Source organism: Paramormyrops kingsleyae, unplaced genomic scaffold, assembly GCF_048594095.1.
Source record: "Paramormyrops kingsleyae isolate MSU_618 unplaced genomic scaffold, PKINGS_0.4 ups140, whole genome shotgun sequence".
In the NCBI taxonomy this organism is placed as follows: domain Eukaryota; kingdom Metazoa; phylum Chordata; class Actinopteri; order Osteoglossiformes; family Mormyridae; genus Paramormyrops; species Paramormyrops kingsleyae.
In genome coordinates this window covers 3,760-22,676 of record NW_027326078.1, presented here as the reverse complement: position 1 = coordinate 22,676, position 18,917 = coordinate 3,760, and the positions used below count along the sequence as shown (strand labels likewise).

Genomic DNA, 18,917 nt, shown 5'->3' with positions numbered 1-18,917 from the left:
CATTTCTTCCAACACTGAATCGAGCAGCACGAGAAATCCTGCTATTATATGCACTTCCAAGATGTGGAATGGTAAATAGTGCAGAGGTATCTGTATAATGCTAAATAAAACCATCTTCATTCCCCTTTTAACTGGGGGAGCTTTTGGCTGGAAATTCACTCAGTGGTAGCATGTATGCTAACAAATGCAGAACTTTTGGAGAAAAAAATACTTTACAAAGTAATATCAAGTACTCATGGAGGTCAAAGAGCATTTCTTGTCTGATTTAAAAAAAAAAAACAATAGGAATTTCTGTTACTATCCAGATTTAACAGACAAAACTGAGCTTCTTTCTCAGAAAGCAACAGGAAAAGCAGTGAGCTGCTGCTACTTACGGAGAGGCTGAACGGTAACCTGCACATTGCGGGACCTCTTGCTCCGGTCGATGAAGTCCCCAGTCAGGGTGCGCTCACGCTCGGTGACACGGCAGATGTATTTCCCAGCATCCTCAGGCCGCAGGTTCTGCAGTCTCAGCAGGTAGACGGCTTGACTCTCCTTGCGTACCGTGAGCTGTCCAGTGGTCTCACGCTGCACATAGTCCCCAGCTAGCAACGGTACGGCATTAGGCCCGACCATTGCCACTGGCGAGCTGCTGAACACCCAGGACACAGAGAAGTAGCGCTCCAGAATGTTCTGCGCATCGATGGCGCAGCGTAATTCGAGGGGCTCGCCTGTCATGTAGGCCCGTCTCTCGGTGCTCAGCTGGATGTTAAAGTCTCGGTCTGTGAAGAAACACACACAAACACACACTGACTCACTATGGGGGGCTTTTAAAGGGGTGGAACTAAGCCTGGATGGGATGCCACTCCATCACAAGGTTCACACTCACTCATTCACTCACACTAAAATCATTTACTCACTTTGCATGTTTTGGACCAGGAGATCCGGTGTTAGTTAGTTAATTGAATTTTCATGCCATGTAAGTAGCTACAGCTATATTCATGGTGTAGAATAGGTTCTATATAAAAGTTAATAATAATTATGGATAGATGGATGTTGGCCAAGATGGTACAACCTCAAAACACTTAAACAGCAATAAAGAGACTACCTACAAATTTAAACATTCTAAAAAAGTGGCGGATTTGAGGTAAACACATGGGGATAATAACACGCACTAGTAAAGCAGGGATGTGCAGCAACAGTGCTACCCACTCAGCCACTGTGCTGCCCACAGTACTAGGCTTGCAATGTGCGATTTACGATGTAAAAGTCAACACTGCATGTGAGGTACACTAGATTACCCCCCCCAGTCCAAAAACATACTAAGCGGAATTGGAGTTACCAAATTGTGAATGGTGTGTGAGTGTACCCTATGATGGGTTGCCACCCCATCCTGGATTGTTCCCTGTCTTGTGCATATGGTTTGTGGGATAGGCTTTGGATCCTTGTGACCCCGAATATGACAGATACAGAAAATGGATGGAGTGGGTTCCATTTCAATACGATATAGTATATGCTATTTAAGAATCATTAAACAACAGTTAATTCCGACCAAGAAATCTGATTAGACAAGAGGCTTTCTATGAGTGCAGATAACAGAGCATAGCTGTGGCCAAAAGTTTTGAGAATGGCACAAATATTAATTTTCACAAAGTTAATTTAAATGAATTTTCTCAGTTTTTATAATGCCAATTTGTATATGCTCTAGAATGTTATGAAGAGTAATCAGATGAACTGCAATTAATTGCAAAGTCCCTCTTTGACATGAAAATGAACTTAATCCCAAAAAAACCATGTCCACTGCATTTCAGCCATGCCACAAAAGGACCTGCTGACATCATTTCAGTGATTCTCTCGTTAACACAGGTGAGTGTTGACGGGGACAAGGATAGAGACCACTCTGTCATGCTGATTGAGTTAGAATAGCAGACAGGATTGGGGCACCACCAGTGCAGAGCTTGCTCAGGAATGGCAAGAGGCAGGTGTGAGTGCATCTGCACACACAGTGAGGCGAAGATTTTTGGAGGATGGCCTGGTGTCGAGAAGGGCAGCAAAGAAGCCACTTCTCTCCAATAAAAACATCAGGGTACAGGGATTGGACTGTTGAGGACTGGGGTAAAGCCATTATCTTTGATGAATCCATTTTTCGATTGTTTGGGGCAACCAGAAAAAAGATTGTACGGAGAAGAAAAGGTGAGCGCTACCGGTTACCAGTCTTCTGTCGTGCCAACAGTAAAGCATCCTGAGACCATTCACCTGTGAGGCAAAACTAATAACTAAGTGGCTCAGGGAACAAAACATTAACATTTCGGGATCATGACCAGGAAACTCCCTAGACATTAATCCCATTGAGAACTTGTGGTCAATCCGCAAGAGGCAGGTGGACAAACAAAAACCCACAAATTCTGACAAACTGCAAGCATTGATTATGCAAGAATAAGCTGCCATCAGTCAGGATTTGGCCCAGAAGGTGATCGACAACATGCCAGGGCAAATTGCAGAGGTCTTGAAAACGAAGGGCCAACACTGCAGATATTGACTCTTTGCATAAACTTAATCTACCACCTAGCGCAAATGCTAACCAGGCACTAGTGGAGCTGTACGACTCACAACCTGCAAACTGCCCACCCGGAAGGGTTTTCCATAATCGCAGGCGACTTCAACCAGGCCAATTTAAAAACAGTGCTGCCTAGATTTCACCAGCACGTAAAGTTTGCAACCTGGGGAAAAAACTGCTTGGACCACGTGTACACCACCATAAAGGACGCTTACCGGGCCAAACCCCGTCCACATTTCGGCAAATCCGAACACATTTCAGTGAAAATGATCCCAGCCTACAGCTCGCTGCTAAAACGCACATCACCGGTCCAGAGAGAGATCAGAGTGTGGCCTGAAGGAGCTATCACTGCACTTCAAGACTGCTTCAAGAGCACAGACTGGTCAGTGTTCAGAGAGGCTGCCACCTATGGGGGACCGTGTTGATGTGGAGGAGTACACCGCAGCTGTGACTGGCTACATCTGGAAATGTACTGAGGATGTCACTGTCTCCAAGAAGGTCATCACAAGTGCTAACCAGAAACCCTGGATGACAGCGGAGGTCCAGATGATGCTGAAAGCACAGGATGCTGCCTTTAGATCGGGAGACAGGGATGCCCTCAGAACTGCACGAGCCAACCTCACTAAAACAATCAAAAAGGCCAAGTTTGCATATGCTCGTAAAATACAAAGCCACTTCCATAACACGAGAGACACTCGAAGCATGTGGAAAGTCATCCAGGCTATCACAGACTACAAACCACCAACCTCCCTATGCGGCAACAATGCATTGAACACCTTCTACGTGCGGTTCGATGCACTCAACACTGAGCCTACCAGGAAATCTGCTCCGCTCCCGGAAGAGGAGGTAATCTGCCTGACCACAGATGCAGTGAAACAGACCCTATCCAGAGTTAACCCACGCAAAGCTGCTGACAATATCCCGGGACGAGTGCTGAGGGAGTATGCAGACCAGCCGACAGACACTCTTACAGACATTTTTAACACTTCCCTGAAACAGGCTGCTGTTCCAGTGTTTTTCAAGACCAGCACAATCGTCCCAGTTCCGAAGAAATCAGCGGTGTCCTGCCTGAATGACTACCGTCCCGTGGCCTTAACACCGATTATCATGAAGTGCTTTGAGAGACTAGTCATGGGCCACATCAAAGCCAATCTTCCCAGCTCTCTCGACCCCCTCCAGTTGCGGTCAACTGACGATGCCATATCCACCGCACTTCACCTGTCACTGACCCACTTGGAAAAGAAAGCCTCTTATGTGAGGATGCTGTTCATTGACTTTAGCTCAGCATTCAATATCATCATCCATCAGAAACTGTCACCTAAACTGAATGGGTTGGGCCTAAATACCACGTTAGTGAACTGGATCCTTGACTTCCGGACTGACAGGCCACAGTCTGTCCAGATCAGCTCCAACACCTCCAACACCATTACATTGAGCACAGGCACGCAGCAGGGCTGTGTGCTCAGCCCATTGCTCTTCACGCTACTCAATCATGACTGCACAGCAGAGCTCAGCTCAAACCACATCATTAAATTTGCAGATGACATGACTGTGGTGGGCCTCATCAAAAACAATGACATCTCAGCATACACAGAGGAGGTGGGAAGAGTGGCAGACTGGTGCAAGAACAACCACCTCTCATTAAATGTGGACAAAACAAAAGAAATAATCATCGACTTCAGGAGATCCAGCACTATGCATCCACCACTAACTATCGACAGCGCTGTTGTCGAGAGGGTGCAAAACACCAAGTTCCTGGGTGACCATATCACAAAGGACCTCTCTTGGTCCCTCAACTCTTCCTCTAAAGCTGAGAGGGCTCGTCAGCAGCTGCACGTTCTGCGAAGACTAAAAAGAGCGCGCCTACCACCACAGATCCTCAAGACATTCTACACCAGCACCATCGAAAGCCTTCTCTCCAGCTGCATCACTGTCTGGTATGGGAACTGCTAGGCTTCGGACCGGAACTATCTGCAGCGGATAGTGAAAGAAGCTGAGAAGGTTATCGGTGTGCCCCTACCTCACTTGAAAGACATTTTCAAGACCCACTGCTGCAACAGAGCCAGAAACATAGTGAAGGATCACTACCATCCATTACATGGACTTTTTTCACTCGTACCATCTGGCAAACAGTATCGTAGCTTCCGTTCTGCCTCCACGAGACTGTGTAACAGCTTCGTTCCACAAGCCATTAGGGCTCTGAACACACTTTAAGTGTAGATCATAGCTCTTCTGAAATACCTCATACCTGCACTTTCATGGTTACTCTGTACAATATAGTAACCAGTGCAATAGTACTGTGCAATATAATATAATATAATAACCATGTGCAATTTCAGTCACTAAGGCTCCCCACTCAAAAATACTGGAGTGTTGTGTACTGTTCTGTCCATTTATTGTTCCATCTATTCATCGTAGAATGTTGTGTACTGTAATGTGATCGCACCCTTTGCACTTTAATGTGTTGCCTGTTTGCACCTTTTTGCCCTGTTGTATGTGATGTTCAGTGTTACTAGATGTTGCACCAGGGCCATGGGGAAATGTTGTCTCATCACACTTTGTACATGTATAAAGCCGTTGATGACAATAAAGTAACCTTAACCTTAACCTTAATGTAAATGTTAATAAATGCCTTTGACACTTATTGCAATTATACTTCAGTATACCATAGAAACATTTGACAAAAAGATCTATAAACACTGATGAAGCAAACTTTGAGAAAACTAATACTTGTTATGCCAAACTTTTATCGGAACGTTACATTTACAACAAGGGGAGCAAACATTCTTGATCACTGCTACTGTACATGCCATTCAAGCAGGGCAACAAAGCTGTTTCCCAGCTGGCTTTTGGTAAATCGGGCCACAACACTGTATTCCTCATACCGGAATATAAACAGGAGCTTCTTCAGCAAGTCCCGGTCATGAGGGAGGCAAAGCGCTGGACCGCCTAATCAGAAGCAACGCTTCTGGCAACAGTAACGACTTTCGTGAACCAGAAGCCGTGGGTGGATGGAACCGTTCGCGAGGCTGTGAACTCCCGTAATGCTGCGTACTGTATAATGCAGGTCTCACCACCAGCGGTTATGATCGCTTACAAAGCGGCTTCAAACGGAGTACAGCACGCAGTCAAACTAGCAGAAGAATGTTAAGCGTGTTCAGCAACTTAACATCAGCAAGACCAAGGAGCTGGTGGTGGACTTCAGGAGGAGTAAGGAGCGCTCCTACTCCCCTCTCTACATCAATGGGACTGCTGTGGAGAGAGTAAGCAGCTTCAAATATCTAGGCGTATGCATCACTGAGGACCTGACATGGACAGAACACATCCAAGCCCAGTCCAGCAAGGTGAGGCAGCGTCTTTACCACCTAAGACAGCTGAACAAGTTTTGGGTTTCTTCAGCGATTCTTAGGACTTTTTACTCCGGCGCTGTGGAAAATGTCCTGACCCAGAACATCACATCCTGGTACGGAAACAGCCGTATACAGGACATTAAGGGACTACAGAGAGTGATTCAGGCAGCAGAGCACTGCACCAGATCTTCTCTACCACCTCTGCTGGACATTAATGCCAGGAGATGCCGGAGCATAGCAGCCAGGATCATTGGTGACTCATCTCATCCCAGCAACTGTCTGTTCCAGCTGCTGAAATCAGGCAGGTGCTTTAAGAGTATTACGGTAAAAACAGAGAGACTCAGAAGGAGCTTCTGTCCTCACGCCGTAAGACTCCTTAATCAGGACATGCCACCACTACACCCTGAATATACACAAACCCTTGCAAACTCTTCCCAACTGTCACAAACCTGCTGTTTTTAACAATCTGTAACTACATTTCCATCCACCTTTGCTGCTATATTTATATATTGTTTTATATTTATATTTACACTTATGTCACCTGCACTTTAAATATAAAGCTCTGTCATCACATGAACATGCACAGTTTATTCACCATTGTTTTATTTCCTGTATTAGTACTTCTGTATTCCTCTTATGTATACATTTTAGTTATTGTAACTTTCAGTTTATTGCAAGATTTTTATCTTTTGCCTTATTCTTAATTCTATTTTTGATTTGATTTGCACAGTCTAAGGGGTGGTTCATGGTACATTTCACTACATGTTATACTTGTATAACCATGTATGTGACAAATAAAGTATCATGTATCTTGTAAATAACTCTATGCTGCCTTCTATCCTGCAATTCCAGTTTTGGGTTGATTTGGGGTCAATCATGAGGAAGATTTTCTGGTAAACATTTTCATGTATATAATTTTTTTTGTGAAATGGTAATAATCCGTCAAAAATCAAATAGAGTAAATAGAGTAATAATAACTGTTGTGATCGCGTCCGGGGAAGCAGGAGCAGGGAGACGGATAATTGGGAAACTGGGTTTATTATGGGGAAACGAAGGAAGCACAGGGCAGCAACGAACTAACATTAATGACTGATCTGGGGTTACAGACTCAGACGTGGACTTAAATACACAGGATTAAACAAGCAAAACAGGAAACAGATGGTTACAATCGGGGTAGTACACGTGGTTAATGAGGGGGCGTGGCACAGATGAGGATCATACGAGAAGGTCATGACAGAACCCCCCCGCCAAAAGGCGCGCACTCCGGACACGCCTCAGTGGAGGCGACGGCCATGACGAGACCGGGGACACGGGACCTGGAAAACAAGACCAAGAACATTACCGGGTCACAGGGAACAGAACCGAAACACAAAACAAGACCAGGAAGGGACACACAGGAGAAACACCAAGGGAAGGGACAAAAGGACCGGGAGTGAATGGAGTAACCACAGGGGGACGAGGAGCCAAGACAGGAGGGACAGAGGGATGCCAGAAACAGGAAAGGTTGGGGGATACAAAGGGGAGCCCGAGAGAGCCACAGCGGGTGACAGGCGGCAGCCGGAGGGGCTGCAGGCGACTGAAAGGCCGAAGCTGGAGGGACCCCGGGCAGCCGTGAGGTAGGAGCTGGAGGGGACCACGAAGGGGCAGAGGAGGAAGCTGGAGGGACCAACGGAGGGGGTGAGGAGGAAGATGAAGGGGGCACCAGTGGAGGCGAGGAGGGAGCAGAAGGGGACCATGGCGAAGGCAAGGAGGGAGGGGAAGCCGCAGCAGGCGACGGCGCAGCCACAGCATCTGGAGCCGGGGGCACTGGAGTAGGAGATACAGTGGGTGGAGCCAGGATGTTGGACGTGGGCGGAGCCGGAACATTGGTTGGAACAGCAGGCAGCTCCGGGACCTCGGGCAGAGCAGCAGCAGGCGCCTCGGGCAAAGCAGGAGGCGGGAGCGGAGCCGCAGCAGCGACCTCAGGCGGCGACGGAGGAGGCGCCGCGTCCTTGGGCGGCAACGCGGCCGCTGGGACTAGCGGGCCCAGCAGGACAGGAACAAGCAAGACTGGTAGGTAGGGAACAGGCTGGATGGGCGGATCAGGGACCTCTAGTGCAAATACCTTGGGGACAGGAACCTCAGAGGGCTTTGCAACCGGAGTTTCGCGGGAACAAGTAGGTCCGGAACAGGCATCACAGGCAGGTCAGGAACAGGCATTACAGGCAGAACAGGCACCGGCAGGACAGGCAGAACAAGCGCCAGTGGGACAGGCAGAACAGGCGGGTCAGGGACATCAATAAGAGCCGCCAGGGTCGGTGCCATAAAAGCGGGCTTTGCCCCTTTAAGAGCCCTCGGGATCCATGGGATAGCGTCCCACACAGCTTTGGCCCCTTTATGGGCAAAGCGTGCCTCCCGGAAGGGATAAGCCGCTAGCGGCGGCTGCTCTGTGGTGGCTAGGCGGGCTTTTAATACCTGCGGGGGCGATGCGGCGGTGATGTCCAGGGTGATCGGGGATTCACTGGCAGGGAGAGTTAGCTGCCGAGAGAGAGCATGTCCGCAGGAAGATCGTCGGGACTTCTTCTGATCTTCTCTCCTTCGGCTTCTTCTTCCTCCTCCGGTGGGTGGCTGTTGTCTGAGGTTGCTCTACTTCCGAGAGGATGGACGGCGGGTTTACAACCTCAGCGGTGTGCAGCGCGACTGACTGAATCCTGTTTTCAGTCACATGCTACGGGGTTTATTACGGGAAAACGAGGGAAGCACAGGGCAGCGATGAACTAACATTAACCCTCTGGAGTCGACGGCATCGTCGGCGATGCCGCGTATCTTTCTTGTGTATTTCAGTTCATAACTCACTGAAATCTTATTATAGAAACATGAAAAACGTCCATTGTCGGAAGTATTAAAGTTTTTAAAAATAGGTTAAATCGGCAAAAAAGTAAACCATGTCACGTTACTTTGTTTTACATGTATTGGGGGCGTGTAGTACCGCTGTCACCCGAAGATCGCTATTCACATTCTAAATAGCCGCATTAGCGCGTATTCAAATCGCATTCGCATGGTAATTTTATGAACAGCGCAACAGTGAAACGCGATCCAGATACATCCCCATCAGCACCATAAAAGGGGGGGAGGGATGTAGCCAGGTGTCAATGGCTCATTCATACACTGCTACATACAAGTTGCTACATATTCAATGAAAGGAGCCAGAAATAGTGACATGAGTTAGGTTTTTTTTATTTATTTATCCAACTGAATGTTGCAACTACACCATTTAGTCATCTTCATGTAGCCAAGACTTTGGTGATCAGATATATGCGATCAAAACAAACTTCCACCATTGCTTACTATGTACTGTTATAATGTTTCTGCAAGTGTTCCAAACTGCATTTTGCAATGTCTATACTTTGATGTCAAATTACAAACTGCACATAAATCTGACATATTTATGAAGTACACTAATATTAAGATGAGTTTGTTGGCAAACCAAATATACTGTATAAGAAATAATTTATTTGCCATGAATTAAGTTTATGATATTGAATGAAAAGTGTGACCATGCCCCAGTCAGTGAAAGTGTGTCCCTTACCCCTAGACTCCAGAGGGTTAATGACGGATCTGGGGTTACAGACTCCGACATGGACTTAAATATGCAGGATCAAACAAGCAATCGCGTTAAGCATCTATGGTGGACCGTTCCCAAAACCATACGCCAGCATCTGGAGAATACAATGAACAAATTTTGCATGAGTAACTTTACTTCCCATGACAATAAATGTCATACTTTAAAAAACATATTGTACTCAAACAGAGGTAAGTAAATGAGGGGATGTAATCAGTGAAAGGATATACTTTGTCAGCTTTTCCCCATCTGAGCCAGCGGCAGATTGCCAATTATCCTGTAAAAGCATTGTCACCCATTTGCTTTTTAATTTTCCTTGCTTCCTTAAAAATAGAGAAGCAAAATAGTAGTAGACAGCTTATTCCAGCATGCTGCTTAATTAATTTCTGAAATGCTGGAGACAAAGGATGAGGCATTAAAGAGCTTGTCAGATGGCTGGATGGTATCAGAAGCACCACTAGATCTGAGCGATCTTACCTATATTTAGCATCCTAAAATTCCCTGTGCTGTTGCCCCAGAAATATTTACCCCACTGATCTGTCCCATAAGTGTCTCACACCTCTTCTGTTGCTCACCCCACATATTTTAGTCCTCAGGCAGTGAAGCATCGCAGCAGTAGATGGACCTCCAGCAGCTACCTCTGTGATGCTGAAACAGCAGGCAGCACGCGGCACAGGGCAGTTTGACACTCTGCACTGGGTCTGGCTTCTTCCCATCTGCTTCTTCTTTTCAGCCAAACTTTCTCATGAAAAGCCTATAAGCCCACCGAGTCTGAGCAACTCACTCCAGGGGAATCCTTGCCAAAATTTCCAAGCCCCTTAACACTCTCCTCTAAAGATTAACACACCATACCCTATCACAATAAACACATTACTTTGGCTACCTTAGTGGATTCTGCCAGTCTCAGGAGTCCTCCCTTATGGGCTGGGAGCATACTATGGAATTTCAACATCCATTATACTGATGCTCTCAAGAAAGGAGCATAACTTACTGGAGACACACAACTGCTTTGTGTGCAGATGTGATCACTGCCTGATTCCTAACATCACTGGTCCACTTTGTCTGAACAATGCCTAGAAGATGACCTACTTAGGGATACAGTGGTATCTTTATAGAAGCTGACAGACAATGACGGGATATTTCAAAGTTGGAAACCAATTACAGATGGCCCATGCATTTCAAAGCACTCTTCGCATCACACTGTGATTCACAGCAGCTCCATCACTTCATGCCTAAGGGGGTTGTCACATGCCAAGCATTGAGCTTTGCACAGAGCTCAGCATCAGCGCTCTGTTCTTGTAATTAGTGCCATTGCTCAGTAGTGGTGGCACCAACCCCCCCCCCGGTCTGCTCATTTAGTGCTGGTCAAGCAAACTTGTGATTTTTTGAAAGGAATTGCCATCATACAAAGTGGCAAAAGAAGCAGCAAAGCATTTAATCTTCCAGCAGATTTTTAATTATGGCTGAGATGTCAAAGAGGTGATAAATCTGGTTTAACATTTCATAGATTTCCAGCAGACCCAGTGAGTGGATTGCAGCGGTCAGACAGAAAAATTGGCAGCCCCTCGAATACACGCTTTTGTCTATTATTTATATGTATGATTCATTTATTGAAATTAGATTTGTTTGCAGTCCATTCAATGTGTCACCTTTTTCATGTTTTGAACCTGTTTAAGGGCAGTTCTAATGAAATTTTAAGTAAAAATGGAGCATTGAAGGGAAGAAAAATTACTCAAATTACATCAAGATATTGCCCAGTCCTAGGCTGATATAAAAAATTATTTACAGTACACACAGTTGTTTTACATACTGTCTTCCTGTCATTAGACATCGCAGTATTAATAAAAGGATAAAACTCACTTTTGATACCATTAGGAATCAATCTTTTTAGGGAATTTCCCATACACCAGGCCTGTGTACATGACCAGTCAGAAAAAAACTTGCTTGCATTTAAACTTTCATAAGCTTTAAACTACTCACGCCTGTATTGAGACATGGTGTGAACTAAATAGTTGAAGACGTCATAATACTTCAGGTTGGGGATGTCGCCACATTGCAACGCTGAAGAGGTACGGAAAGATGACTTGGTTATGAGCAGTGATGGGAATAACGGCGTTAAAATAATGGAGTTACTGAAAAAAAGTCATTTTTCAGTAACGAGTAATCTAACCAATTACTGTTTCTATTGTTGCAATGCCGTTACAGTTTTCATCCAACCAGGATCTCAGCCACAGGAGCAGCAAAGCTTTTTTCTTTACTTTGGTGAGAGGGGCGAAACAACCGCATAAGTGATGATGATTGGCTAAGGTAGAGTAAAATTTCATGGTAAGCCAACCAGAGGCAGAGGTGGGCGCGTGTTTACATAAACACAAACACGCATGCACAGGAAAGAGACAGCAATGGTGAGTTCAAAAGTAGCGGTTTTACAGTGGAAATGCAGACATTACTTTTCCCTTGTTGAAATAAAGGCAAGAAAGTATATGTTAAATGTACATTATGACCTGGAACTAAGTCTTTACCCACGTCGGTAACAAGCAATTCAAATCGTCGTCTCACGCTTCATCAAAACTAGTGGCCAAGAACATGGATGTTGATAGTAGCCCAAACCCAGGTGCGGCTAACGTGAGCTCCGCTAACGAGGAGGAGACAGAGCCACACCACCAAAGCAGCCTAAGCTTGATTTTTTCATTTAGTATTATATTTAATATTATATTGCTAACACTTCTTATTGTTAAACTGTATACTTTTGTGAGGAAGAAAATACAGTATGTCTACCAGTCATCTGAAATTGTGTGACAATTTGATTTAATTTGCACTACGAAGATTGTATATTTATTAATTTATTTTTGGTACATTGCTTAATTTTGGTACAAGCATAATTTAATTTAGATCTCCAGCTGCTGCCTGTTGATATGCAATAAATATGTAAAGTTCTAAAACACCTATTGTGTTTTATCATTCTACTATTATATACATAGCAATGACCATATATACAATGATATGTTAAATTTGATAGGTGTCTTGTCTCACATTGTCCTACAGCGATATTAAAATAGTGTAGATTTGTGTACAATGTTTTCTGTTAAAAAATTATTATTTTATTTATATTTAGACTTTATTAAACATTCAATAAACATATTTGATTGACAGTGTTATTACAAATAATTGAACATACAGCTGAATTTCCACCATAGGGGGGGAGGGGGATCCACATTTTTGACATATTTGAACATTTAAAAAAAATGTAATGCATAAGTTACTTTCCCAGGTAACTAGTTACTTTTATAAAGCTGCAACTCAGTTACTAACTCAGTTAGTTGGAAGAAGTAACTAGTAACTATAACTAATTACTTTTTTTTTTTTAACTCGTTTCTATTTTGTTTTTTAAAGTAATGTGCCCAACACTGGTTATGAGTATGGATCACGTATACCAGCCTTGTTGAGTTTCTGTTCATATTTGGTATTACTTGAGATTTATCTAAAAGATTAGATAAAGGAAGATCAGTATCAACCACATATGTGTCACTACTACAATTTGTCATTTATTTGAATGATAAAATGCCACAGGGAAGGCTTTAGAGATCATCTTGTCCCCAAGCACGAGCAAGGCACATGACAGGCCTGTGGAACCAAGTGGCAAAACAACAAAACCAAGCGGCAAAAAGTGCACACCTTACAACATAATTTTTCAGTTGTTGGATGTGTTACTAATTACAAATTACTAATTGCTGTATTAATATTTCTCAGTGTGCAGTAACTACAATGTTAGCAAGGGTATATATGGTTTCTCACTGGTGCTATACATGCTAACCTCCGATTTCAAACATTACAGCAATTAACAAACCTAGCATCCCAACCTGACTGCTGACATTTTGCATTCCTTACTATTTGCGAAAAGCATGTACCGCACTACATGATTCTGGGTAAAAACGATCACAATTTTTTTCAATTTCAATTTCCTCCCACAATTCTGAAGCAATATATTTCTCTTTCTTATTATTACTATTTTGCATTACATATTGGAACTATTAAGATGGAACAAACAATATGAAGAGACACAATATATCGATTAACATACCAATATTGCTGACCAGTCTTTAAATGTTATCAATATTCAAACTTATCAAAACTAGAGCTAAATACACATATTTAAAAAAAACAGACATTGCCATCAGTTCATTCACCACTTATAAAAGTTCTGAAAGTACTAGCCAAGACATTTTCATAATTCATTATTAAGCTGTAGATCGGTATTCAGTTTTAATAAAATGTCTTTCCACTAATCTGTGCTGGCAAGCTCCATGTCTTTTTCAAAATAAAAAGGAAACATCCTCTTACAACTCAGTTTTCCTTATTGTGATGCACTATAATTTACAATGCTGTATTTAAAACTGTCTTGAGTGAATTTAAAAGAATAGTTTGCTTTTTGTAAGATTAATAGATTTGAATGTGAAGTACTTTTTATTGTTCATACTTAAGCACTTGTATAGGCCAGTGTGTGTGTATGTGCACACACACACACAAGTTGGTCTTCGTATCTAATTGGGGACCCTCCATTCATTTCTATGGGGAAAACTATAATCACAATCACGACACCCTTAACCTCTACCCATACCTAACCTTAACCTTTGTGTGCCAGTACAGTTACATGGGTGGTTGCTGTTTAATTTTTAACTTTTATTTTTTTCTCGGTCTACGTGAGTACTTGTCTGTCCTTGTTAATTGACAGCGCGAGTGTTATCGATAGCTGCAGGCGTTGTGCGAGCGGCATTTCTGTCTGCGTACCTTCGCGTCAAACACCCGCGGGGTAATATTATCTAACGTCGGTAACATTAACTCGGAAAGGACAGTTGCTCCTGAGCTTTGCTCGGTCGCCGGTCGGGGTCGGGAGGACATTTTCCACTTTTTTTCCCGCTCCGGCAGTAGCCTGCTTTGAGAAGAGTCTGGCTGCAGACATCCACTGAGGCTCACGTCCACTGAGACGCAGGAAATCCACTGAGCGCCCGGAAATGACGTCACGCATAAAGTTTGGTGGATACTCACGAGCATTAGCAGTGCGTCCATTGTTTAGCAAGACATTGGCGAAGGAAAGTAGAACGGTAAGTTCAGTTTTAATTGTTTAAATATGTTCAGTTATTAGTAATTCAGGAAGGATGGGAACTTTGTTTGCTATGTTTGGAAGTGGAATGGTTTTTGTTCGTTATGTTTAGAACGGTTGGAATTGTTTTTTTGTTCGCTATTGTTTGGCTGCTATAAAACACAGTCCGTGCTTAGGTTATTGCTACTTTTACTTAATAGTTTAACTTATTTTCATGTGCGGCTTACTCTGATCAGTTGAATGGTGCTTTCATGCCACTCAAATGCATATATAAAGTAAATGTAAGTTAGCCTGACTCAAATCGCTGTGTTGCTGAATTGTATTCAAGTAATCACACTCCTTCAAAAGCCCATAAATGCATACACAATCGTTCTCACGGAGTTTTGTTTTTCATTTTGACCAACAGATGCACAGGTCAATTTGGCGAAGGAATGCCGTGCCTCAGTTAGCAAGATGTGCTAATGTAACCATGTTAATGTGTAGCTATTGGTTTTATGAACTCCTTCAGTCCTTTGTTTTTTTTTATGTAATTATTATTTATGACGTGTTATTTGTGACTGTTTGTACTTAAAATTGCATTTCGTTGGTTTGGTTTGTACTTTTTGGTTCCGCCACAAAGGTTCCTACTTGAGTGTTGTCCGCCAACTTTAACCTAAAGAATTAATAATTTGTAAATTCTGTTGTTTAAATTATTAGAATAAAATTTCCTTTAGCAATATTGATTATATCCCCCCACGTTATAATTTATTAATATATCGATAAGGAACCTTAGGCAAAATTTGTAATAAACTTTTCCCCTTCCCACGATTAGTGTAAGCTGAGGAGAGGCTGTACGTCGCTGACTGCTCCGTTCATTTTAGGTAGGTTATGTATTATGTTCGAGAGGTATTATTGTTTGACATTTTGTTTTGACTGTAAGTTAGCCATTTGGTTGTAAGTTAATAGGGAAGTTTTGTGTTTATATTTCATTCTGTATGGATATAATTTTTTTTGATTACTCTTTCTGTCACACCTGTGTTGCGCGATATAAAATTCCTGTCAGAATCCACTTGGATTTGGCGCTGTGTAAGCTGAGGAGAGGCTGTACGTCGTGTGTGTGACTGCTCCGTTCATTTTAGGGAAATAAATTACGACTTCCACAACTACTGCGTGCCCGTTCTGGTCGAATCACCGATTGCTACACTATTTTACAATAGTTTCCATTGCCCTTTGTGCCCAGTAACGATGTCTAAACCGACAACGTTACTGCGAGCTCAGGAGCATTTACATTCACACGCAAAGACCGGAATTTCATTCCAAGGTATGTCATCAGGTATTTTTGGTTTTTAAAATCATATTGACCCTAGTAGATTTTCCTAAACTCTGGTGAATGAAGTAGATATGTTCTCAGAACAGTGTTTATTTAACTAGATCTAACTAACATATAGCATTCCTTGGTACCCATTTGTGTTGTACCATTTCATGCTTTGTCTGTATGTTTTGATCTCTTTATTAAAGACCCGCAACTTTTTGTAAGTTGTGTTGTAAAAAGTCTGTCAAACTGACGATGTATTCATTTATTAAATTCCTTCAACAGAATTCATAATGAATGAATCGCATAATAAATGAATCATTCATCCGCTTTTTTGATTCGACAAACCTTCATGGGTTTGGAGATGGCCTTTATGTCGATTTATACAGGTTGTTCAACTGCAAAGTTCCTGCGCAGTTGCGCATCAGTGTTCGCTTCCTTTGCCATATTGATACTAAATGTTCCACATTGGTTCATGCCATTCATAAACAGTGAATAATTGGACCAACACAATACCAGAGAAACTTGGTGTACTACTATTGTTAAGTCAATGTGGAACATTTTTCTGCGGTTGCAGACCAGGACTGTGTGTGTGTACGCATGTGCATGTGACAGAAGGTGTTCCGTGTGTCCATTAATTCTTGCACAAAGTTTTAATCTTGCTTGCATGATAAGCTGTAGTCATAATGCCGCTGACAATTCCAAATTTCTAATTGTAGCAAACTGGCAAACTAAATTGCCACAGGAGACTGGAAGCTACTGAAAAACATGGTAAAGTGGATTTCAGCATTTTCTATTGCTACATTTCTATTGGAAACAACTGTCCTTAGTATCATGCATTGTATTTTGCAGGATGTTCCGAAACAGATTGGATCTGTGGACTGTGGTGTGTAAGAAGGACTACCTTGAATTGTCGGGTGTAACACTTGTGATGTAGTTTCAATTGAAGTTTTTATCCCCCCTCCCCTCTATTTTGTCAGTATGCACTCTGCACGGCCTTGGGGGAACCATTCCACTTTACTGCTGTAAGTACGTCATTAAGAAGGTATTCTTTGCGACGCTGTAGAATGTTGCATAGTTATCTATAAGAGAAAAAGGTGTCCTAACATTCTGAATGCATGGTTTTTGTCTTTTTATATTCAGTCTAACATGCCATGGATAAGAAAATGGTGGTGCCTAACTCTGATGAACAGTGGTTTGGAAAAGTATGTATGGAAAGCATCGTGTTGTACATTGAGATGCATTCAGATGCAGAATCAAGTGCACTTTCTCTGCAGTGAAGGAGGTTTCTGTCAGATATAGAATACCGGGTAAAGCCCAGCAGGGAGGCTGAATATTATATTTTTGTTATTTTTAAGGTAATATTCCATTAATTCTTCAGTGGTAGTGCATTCAGCTAATGGATAGGTTTTGCGTATATGGGTATTAATGACACCATTGATGATACATTGAGATATTGAAACATTAAGTCTTGGTAGTGTGTGTGATGTGTACTTGTACTACTCAGACATGGACAGAGGAAGACTGAGGAAGCTTCACACCTGCTGAAAGCAAACTTGGAGCCTCTCTCGAGGGTGAGCACTCCTGCTGTTCTCAGACCTGGTGGGCAAGCTGTAACTGACTGCTGTACCCAGTGTAATAGTGAGGTGTGTGTGTGTATGTCCCTCATTTTTCTCAGGTGGTTTTCCTGTTGACTACCAGCTGCGCCTGATTAACTAACCCTAACCCCTGATATTCACTTCCAATGTCATATAGGAGTCGCGCGTCATGAGGGACCTCTGCAGTGCTGTGTGCTGGATTTGCAAGAATCACTCTCCAGTGGAGAGGTGACCGAACCTGCTGTTCTCCAGATGGAGGCTGAGGATCAGCAGGAAGCACTCAGGGAGGTCCTGGAGAGTCAAAGTGGCAACAGGAATGACCCATTCATGTTTATTTTTAATAATAGGGAGGACATGGAAACCTTACTCTCTAATTGCGTTGATGGGATGGGTCTTAAAATTCATGCCATGTTTACATAATACAAATTTTTCCTTATTTTATTCCGTTCCATATACTGTTTTTTGTTTTTTTCCGCACGTTTGTTCAAATTTATACATCAATACACTACAAATAAAATGTTTGCCAAATTATCTATGTATAGTGATTTATTTATGTAGGACGTACATTATCTTCGAATAACAGAAGTATGGAGAAAAGCTCTGCAAGAAGCATAATTCTGCAGTCTTTAAGGCTTCAATATAATACTCTGAGGGGGGAAAAAATCTGGTCACCATTGACAGTCACAATCAGGACTACAGGTGATAAAATGTAATAAAATTGTGTACTTATCAAATTATAAGTACAAACTACTTTTATAAATGTATAATTCAAATGTGATAAGCACAAACTATTTTTAAAATAATCTATGATTTAGTAATACAGTGGTCCCTCGTTAATCGCGGGAGTTAGGTTTTAAAAATAACCTGCAATAGGCGAAATCCGCGAAATAGGATTCATTAGAAATCGAATATTTTCGTAGTTAGAGCATTGGAAACCTGTTTACGACCTTCTAAATACGTTTTTTTAACATTATTAGAGCCCTCTAGACATGGAATAACATCCTTTAGTCACCAATAGTTTATGACTGCTGGACAGGGAAGCAGGAACGGGGACACGAGGAGTCAGGATTGAAGGGTTTATTTGGAATCACTCCAAATGCGGGACAGGAACAAGTAACATCAAAACGTCAACGACAGACCTGGGGTTATAGACACTGACAGAAACAGAATCAAATTGACAGAAAACAACTGGTCACAATCAGGGTTGCATATGTGGTTAATAAGGGGGCGTGGCACACAAGAGGATTGGACAGGTAGGTCATGAAAATTACACTTGTATTACCCAAAATATTAGAAAAAATAATAGAAGATAAATATTAGACGTTATAATTGTTATTATTATACATCTAATTACGAAGAGCAAATATGCTTCCGATGCGTAGCGATGTATCATTTTCATTGTCTCGATCAACTTTTTAATCAATAGACAAAAAACCGCGATGG

General features: G+C 42.6%; 1 long non-coding RNA gene across 10 annotated transcripts; it reads left to right on the top strand.

Moving 5' to 3' along the window:
* Positions 1-14,427: 14,427 nt before the first annotated feature.
* Positions 14,428-18,005, top strand: LOC140587052 (uncharacterized). Of its 10 annotated transcripts, XR_011988810.1 has the most exons (8): positions 14,430-14,586; positions 15,397-15,445; positions 15,704-15,885; positions 16,162-16,265; positions 16,596-16,901; positions 17,020-17,081; positions 17,384-17,450; positions 17,632-18,005. It is a non-coding gene; the product is annotated as an uncharacterized lncRNA (long non-coding RNA). The 10 variants fall into 10 exon arrangements; XR_011988811.1 differs by having other exon boundaries at positions 14,428-14,586; positions 15,704-16,647; positions 16,729-16,901; XR_011988806.1 differs by having other exon boundaries at positions 14,429-14,586; positions 15,704-16,265.
* The last annotated feature ends 912 nt before the right edge of the window (positions 18,006-18,917 follow it).